The 7,500-nt window shown below is 38.3% G+C and overlaps 2 long non-coding RNA genes across 4 annotated transcripts in view; one reads left to right on the top strand and one right to left on the bottom strand.

The window, feature by feature from the left end:
• LOC125046864 overlaps positions 1-684 on the bottom strand; it is a 792-nt gene extending 108 nt beyond the window's left edge. Inside the window, exons 1-4 of one of the 2 annotated variants that reach the window (XR_007116682.1) lie at positions 666-684; positions 358-517; positions 192-224; positions 1-11 (exon numbers count right to left, since the gene is read on the bottom strand). The exon at positions 1-11 is cut by the window's left edge and continues 108 nt beyond it. This is a non-coding gene — a long non-coding RNA (uncharacterized LOC125046864). Of the gene's footprint in view, positions 12-191; positions 225-357; positions 518-620; positions 640-665 lie in introns of those variants that run through there. The other variant, XR_007116681.1, reaches the window with a different exon arrangement.
• Positions 685-5,927: 5,243 nt separating this feature from the next.
• LOC125046865 lies at positions 5,928-7,066 on the top strand. 2 transcript variants are annotated; one of them, XR_007116684.1, is made up of 4 exons: positions 5,928-5,945; positions 6,468-6,591; positions 6,790-6,810; positions 6,928-7,066. It is a non-coding gene; the product is annotated as an uncharacterized LOC125046865 (long non-coding RNA). The 2 variants fall into 2 exon arrangements; XR_007116683.1 differs by having other exon boundaries at positions 5,935-6,020.
• The last annotated feature ends 434 nt before the right edge of the window (positions 7,067-7,500 follow it).

Genomic DNA, 7,500 nt, shown 5'->3' on the forward strand with positions numbered 1-7,500 from the left:
CCTTCAGTTTTCTGAAAATATAGTAATAGTTTTTGAGGATCATATGTGTAACCATAAAATAATTATTTAAAATCTAAAAAGTAATATCATCAACTTTATATATGGAATATATACAATGGTTAAGTTTCACTTGCATGGGCCTTATCAACCTGCGTCTATATTATATATTCATTATTTTGAATAATACTCACATCCTCCGAAACCACCGCCAAAGCCTCCTCCACCTGCAAGTAGGATGTATATTTGAACATGATAGTTGTGTGATCGCGTAACCTCAAAAGCCTCTCACATCACACAGGAAACAATTTCTTTGACAGAGTAATGATGTCCTTTAATGGTCTTCCTCGATATACTCACCTCCCAATCCTCCACCGCCCCCGAAGCCTCCACCGATGCCTCCGCCACCATGACCTCCATGATGACCTCCGTTACCTCCGCCGCCGCAGCAGGCCAAGGATTTAGCGCCGACGAAGGCGACGGCGAGAGCCAGGAGGAGGACGAAAGCAAGGAACCGCATCTGAAGGAGACCAGAAGTTCTTCTGTAAAACTGATCACGACAAATATAAAGCGCAAAGACACAGATACCGAACCATGAACACTAAATATAAGATTCCAATTACAATCTGTGTTGTTATAAAAGCCGCTTCGGTTCCCCTGCCTCTTACCGTGGTCGTCGTCAGGGACTGCACTGCTAATCCCGAAGGCGTAAGGGTTTATATGTGCCTCTGTCCCCTACCCCTTCTGCCCCCGGGAAGCCAGACCTTTGATCCTTATCTTGTCTCGGATCACCTTGATGCTTGTTGCTTATCATCTGAGTCAATCTCAGTCAGATAAGACACGAGAACGGCATCAAGTTTTCCCAAAACGACGCAACTAAAGTCATCACTATAATTGGATAGTAGTAGTAATATTAATATTTTTTGTTACATCACGTAGAAAATAAACTGACCTTATTATCTACCTTAACTGACTCTGCGTCTGCTGCAGATGTGGTTCTTCGCCCAGCTTCTGGTGGCTCTCGCCTCTGCCTCCGCCAGCGCCGGCGGTCATTACTAGGTCATCGTTGTGAGGGAGTTATTTGTATATATTTTGCAGATTTATTCCTGTATTTATTATCACTTCATATATTTGTTTATTCACCTATGCTTATCAAATGTCCCTTTGTATGTGTATTATGCATTCATAATCAAATGTAACTGAAAATGTATATTTCTTCATGTGGTAGTTTCTGCGGCTTTGATGAGTGTCCTGGGAAATACAGACATCCGTCAAGCAACAAGACAAATGAGGTTTCTCTCAACATTCTCAATATCTTACCTGATTTCCCCTTTTACCTTCGGCAGGATATAATGGACAAAGACAAAGCAGCACAAATACATACAGTGTATGGGTGCGTGGATCGTGTGTGTGTGTGTGTGTGTGTGTGTGTGTGTGTGTGTGTGTGTGTGTGTGTGTGTGTGTGTGTGTGTGTGTCTACGTAGTATATATAGAATCTTAATCTTTATACTAATCTTTTATATTATTTTTTCCGAATGATCCACTCGATTTTTCCTCTGTCCTTACAGACATCTATGAATTAGAGAAGGCAATCTCGCAGCAGCTCTTCCCGCTCTCTGCTTGCGCTGCAGACTGGACAGATCCGGCTGCAGTAAAAAGCACCGATAATCGCCTTGCTATTGATGAAAGTTATTTGTTTCAATATTAGGCGACATATTGCCTATGCCACAAAAAATCCTTTTGCTGAAAACATGAATAAATTTCCATTAAGTCAAAGTGTCCGTTGATTTGTAGTTTATGTATGTATATATATATACACACACACACACACACATATATATATATATATATATATATATATATATATATATATATATATATATAACATATATATACATACATATACATATATATACATATATATATATACACATATATACACACACACATATATGCATATATATACATTCATATACATATATATATTTATACATATATATATGTATATATATATATTTATATATATTTATATATATACATATATATACATATATTTATGTACACATACACACACACACATACATAAACGTACGCAGCTGAAAATATAACGTTAATTTTTGCGTCAAGCTCCTTTGTGATGTTTAGTTAACGTCCCGCATTCATTTACACATATATGATTATTTGTGTCTGAATGTAACACTGTACCATTACCCCACATGTGTGGATCACTATCTTATTCATTCTTATATAACAAATTTATAGAAAACCCTTATAAAAAAAGTTTTACCGCAGGGCAAATAATTATATATCCGCCAACGTTCTGTATATTCTTGTTAGAATTGCCTGTTGTGTGGAACTGGAGTAATACAGTAATGAAACAACCATATATTTATTTTGTCTTCTATTTCGAATCGCATCTAAGAGAAAGAATGTACACATATCCCCCCAAAAAAAATAAAATGTAGTTTTTTTCACTGAAACGGCCGTAAGTAAAAGGAGAGGAAGTTTCTGGATCACCTGGAAATATAATAAAATTAATGACATTATTCTTGATAATATTACCAACAAGGTCAACAGTGATATAGGTGAAGCATTTTAGTTAATATCGATTGAATAAACTTAATCATTACAAGAATATCTGTAAATCAGATTTTTTCCCAGGAATTTACATGATACTTATCTTTAAAGCAAATATACGCACATATTTCGTCATCTAAAACTTTAACCTATCAAAATGTAAAGAAAATGGATAACGCTACTTGATTTCAGGACTTTATTGTAGTTTCGCAAAACATTATCATATAGATTTACAATAATTGTAAACACATTAATTAATCTTGGCTTTCGTTAACACCTAATATCAACTTTAACACTACTTATACTAATTAAGAAAAGGTCTTACTCGTAAGTTCTGAAGCACACGAAAGAGGCATGTGTAGTTTGATCCCTCGTACCTTCGTAGCGTTCCTTCCTCGATAAGGACTCCTCTGCTCAGCCTTCGTTGAAGTATCATCCCCGCGTCTGTCGGCCGATCCAGGCTTTGCCCCCACAGACCAAATCCCATGGCGGGTAGGGTCACGTTACTGAAATAGACGGCAGTGAGAACTAGGACGAGGTATGCAAGGAATCGCATCTAAGGGAGACATTCTAAGTTGATTGGTGTATCCTCCCCCAGTAGAATGCTGCACATCTTTCCACTACATGTGCGACTGTTAATGACTCTTGGCATCTCTCACAACGTACCTCACTTTAAGGCCATCATCGGCCCATGTGTGTCCGACTTTTAGCTTTAACACAACTTCTACCTGTTGGTTGAGATGAACACTGGTCAACTAACTGCCAAGACCATATCTCATCTCTCTTAGTTTGTGTCTAGAAGTATGCCTCCATTGTTCCCTCCATTTATCACGAAGACAACTTCTGATGCTAGGTCTCAAGGCGGTATGTGGGAGAAGAAAACGAGCAGCACAGGGATGAGCGGCAGCTGCCTTGGCCTTCCGATCAGCTCGCTCATTCGCATGGCTACCAACATGCACTGGCACCCAACACAGAGTTATCTTCTTACGGGCTGACGTGAGTGCAAGCCAATATTGAACCTCCCTTACCAGTGGATGTGATGAGGTTAAGCTCTTGATTGCTTACAAAGCACTACGAGAGTCGCAATATATTACAACAGAATGGTCTTAAAATCTCTAGTCATTTTTACTACTGTAAGTATAGAAGGTAACTGCAGTGAAGACCGAGGCTGCCGAAGAAAGACTGTCAACTGGAGTCTTTTTCCTGCTCACTGCTGCAAAGCCCACACCATTTTCAGATTTCGAATCATCTGTTTGTATTGCATATATATATATATATATATATATATATATATATATATATATGTGTGTGTGTGTGTGTGTGTGTGTGTGTGTGTGTGTGTGCGTGTGTGTGTGTATGAATGTGTGTATATATATATACATATATATATTTGTATTTATAAGTGTATATGTATTAGAATATAAATATAAATATATATATATATATAGATATTTATTTATACATATAAGTGTATATATATTAGAAATATATATAAATGCATATATATATATATATATATATATATATCTATATATATATATATGTGTGTGTGTGTGTGTGTGTGTGTGTGTGTGTGTGTGTGTGTGTGCGTGTGTGTGTGTGTGTGAGTGTGTGTGTGTATACATGTATGTATGCATGTATATAAATAAATATATATTTATTTATACTGTGTATATGTGTGTATATATATACGTTTATATATATATATATATGTATGGAGTAAATGCATAGAATTAATACAGCTCACATGGGTTTATATTTCTTTATTTCCAATAATAAGGAAAATAGTAGAAAATAGGCGAAAACAGAAAGAAGAGGTATATACTTGAGGGAAAAATACTAACAACATGCTATGACAAGTGGTAATTTTCCAACTGAAATTGCGTTGGTCATGTGATGTCCGGGTGATCTCTCCGTGAAGTCCTTAAGTTCTCTGAAATTCGGACGAAATAGTGCTTATAAAAACGAGAAAAATGGCATAATATTAGCAATAGCTACAAGGGCATTGTTCATAATTATGAACACTATTGGCATTGACAATAATGAATTACATCAATAATTATGTAATGTAATAATCATAAAACAAATAATGATGATAACAATCAATTTTCTGACAAACTTATCTACATGTGAATTTTTCAAATATTCAGTGAATGATTCAGCTGACACTCGAGCCGCACTCACATCCTCCGAATCCGCCTCCGAAGCCTCCACCGCCTGCAAATGATCATATAACTCTATATATGTAACTGGATTTAGTAAAATTCGTTTCGGTGAAATATATCATATTGCATTATGCTGATACATGGCCTTTCTCGAAACTTTTCTAGAAAATCGAGTCTATGATTCCTTCGTCTAAGAAGCCTTTATAGTGTGCATACTCACCTCCCAATCCTCCACCGCCTCCGAAGCCTCCGCCGAAGCCTCCACCGCTATGACCTCCATGGTGACCTCCGTTACCTCCGCCGCCGCAGCAGGCCAAGGATTTAGCGCCGACGAAGGCGACGGCGAGAGCCAGGAGGAGGACGAAGGCAAGGAACCGCATCTGAAGGAGACACCAGGTATACTCTAGTCAAAGTTTGTAATGAAACTGAGCTATCAAAATCCCAGTTATCGAAAATTATTATGTGAAAAATAACTGAAGGCATTGATTAAGGAAATAGCAACCCTGAGACTTGGAGATAAGATTGTGAGTAAGATAATGGTTCCGTCATGAAAGCTACATGGTTTCCCACGTTTCTTACCGTGTTCGTCGCTTCGAACTCGACTGCCGAATATTTGAGCCGGTGAGTTTATATGCTGGACTGCCCCTTCCCCTCGTCCTCTCCTCCCACGGGCGAGGGATAAGCTTGACTCCTAATCCTCGCCTCGCCCGGGATAAGACTAACAAGGGCACACCTGCGTAACCTTGATACACATTGCTGATCATCTGAGTAAACCGGGATCTGCTCTGAAGCAGGCGGTGAGGCATTTCCAGTGACTCCGAGTGTTGTTGTCCACTTTCATGCTAAGTTTTCATTCCACTTTAGTCAACAATCGACTTTAGATAATACAAAAATAACATGAATTATCACAATTTTAGCATATGCTATCTGGAACGACAACGAAATGAGCTTTGGCTTTAATGTTTAACCATGATAATGTAAAGAAAAACTATGACCAAACATTCTCGGAAGCTCCTGAAATTTGCTCAGGTGATTCAACCCTCTGACAAGGTCATGGCTGGATATCCTTCTTATCCTGAATCTGAGAGAAAAGCGGCGAAGGAGGCGACAGGGGCGGCTGGGGGTGATGGCCGGGAGAGAGAAAGGAGGGTATATAATCTCAGAAATGGCCCGGGCATAGCATTTCAGTGTCCCGGGAAGTTCAAGGTAAGAAGGACGACTGCTTACTCTGCCTGCTGTGTATTATTCTACCGGGCTTATTTGCCGTCTGCATCCGAGAATGTAACGTGATTCTGATACCTTTCGTGTTTGATGTTAACTCTTGTCTGTTTTTCTATTTACCCTGTAAAAATAATGGAGTCTTAGTACACACACAAAACGTGAGCATGTCTCTGTGTACGCAACGTGCTTATAGCTATTCTGTATATAATTCAAAACCGGATCTTGTTTAAGATGTCCTATCATATCGCCCAAGGACCATCGTTATCAATTGCACCTTCTGCGTTGGCTTCTTATTCGGTGAAAATAAATTCCACCCAAAATGTGCATAATTTGGCTTATTTCATATTTTTGTCGATATCATAACCCAATGTATCCATAAATCATCTACATAACCATTTAGCTAAATGAAAACCATTAGAGTTGTTGGTTATTAAAGTAGCTAGGTCCATTGCAGTATCGACGTGGCAAACCAACAAGAAATCATATTGAATTTGGTCTTTCCTGTAGATGCGGTTCCTTTTGTTCCTTCTCCTCCTGGCTCTTGCCTTCGCCTTCGCGGCCGCCAAGACCATGCCCTGCTGTTACGGCGGAGGCTACGGCCACTTCGGCCACCACCACCACCACCACCACGGTAAGCAAATCAGGGGCTCAGTCTTCTTCTGCAGGAGTTTATCAGTCTCTAACTCATTTGTGTGTGTGATATATGTTAATGTTTGCGGCTGTTGTCATAAATACTACTGTAGTATAGCAACATTTACATTTTTATTAACATTTTTTTAAAAGTAAATATGCGCGATATTTTTGTGTATTATATGCAAATATTTTTCAGGGCACTGGGGCCACTGGGGCTGTAAGTACAACACAAACAAGTCATCGTAGAATTGCCTTGGCTAATACGATAAATGATTATATATAAATCTGAAAACAAACATTCTACCAAATTTTCTAAGTTCTTTATTGTTGACAGGATCCTACGGACGGCGAGCAATCGACCCCAATAACAAGGACAACGACATCGGGACAAGTTGCTTCCTCTCTTCTTCGCGCCTGTGGTTTTGGGTTATTTCGCGGCACGCGATTCGTGTCAATAAAGAGAATATCGCTGCTGCTGTATTTACTAGTTTATTACCTGTTGCTGTAATGAAGTTTGAGATAAAGACCTAACTTGGATATAAGATACCTTCTATGCAATCATACTGAGAGTTGAAATTATTACAGATACCATATAATCGTGCATTTTTTTTTCTATTTTTAAACTTTAAAAAGAAAGAGATAGAAAATAGGAAGGTGAATATCTATCACACACATTTTGGGCTAGAGAAGACAAAGACCAAATGCTGATTTTATGTGAAATCTGTAAACTCAAATTTCTGAAGATATAGGTTTCTGTTACAGAAGCGCATGTGATTTACATCATTTAAGAAAAAAAGAAAAAAGAAAAAAAAAAACAATAAAGAAAACTACAAGAACAAGAAAGTAGTGTCCAGAACCGTCCCTTCGAGTACGCAAGAAATATAGTACTTGTCGACTTCACGCTCCG

This window comes from Penaeus chinensis, chromosome 39 (assembly GCF_019202785.1).
Source record: "Penaeus chinensis breed Huanghai No. 1 chromosome 39, ASM1920278v2, whole genome shotgun sequence".
NCBI lineage: Eukaryota > Metazoa > Arthropoda > Malacostraca > Decapoda > Penaeidae > Penaeus > Penaeus chinensis.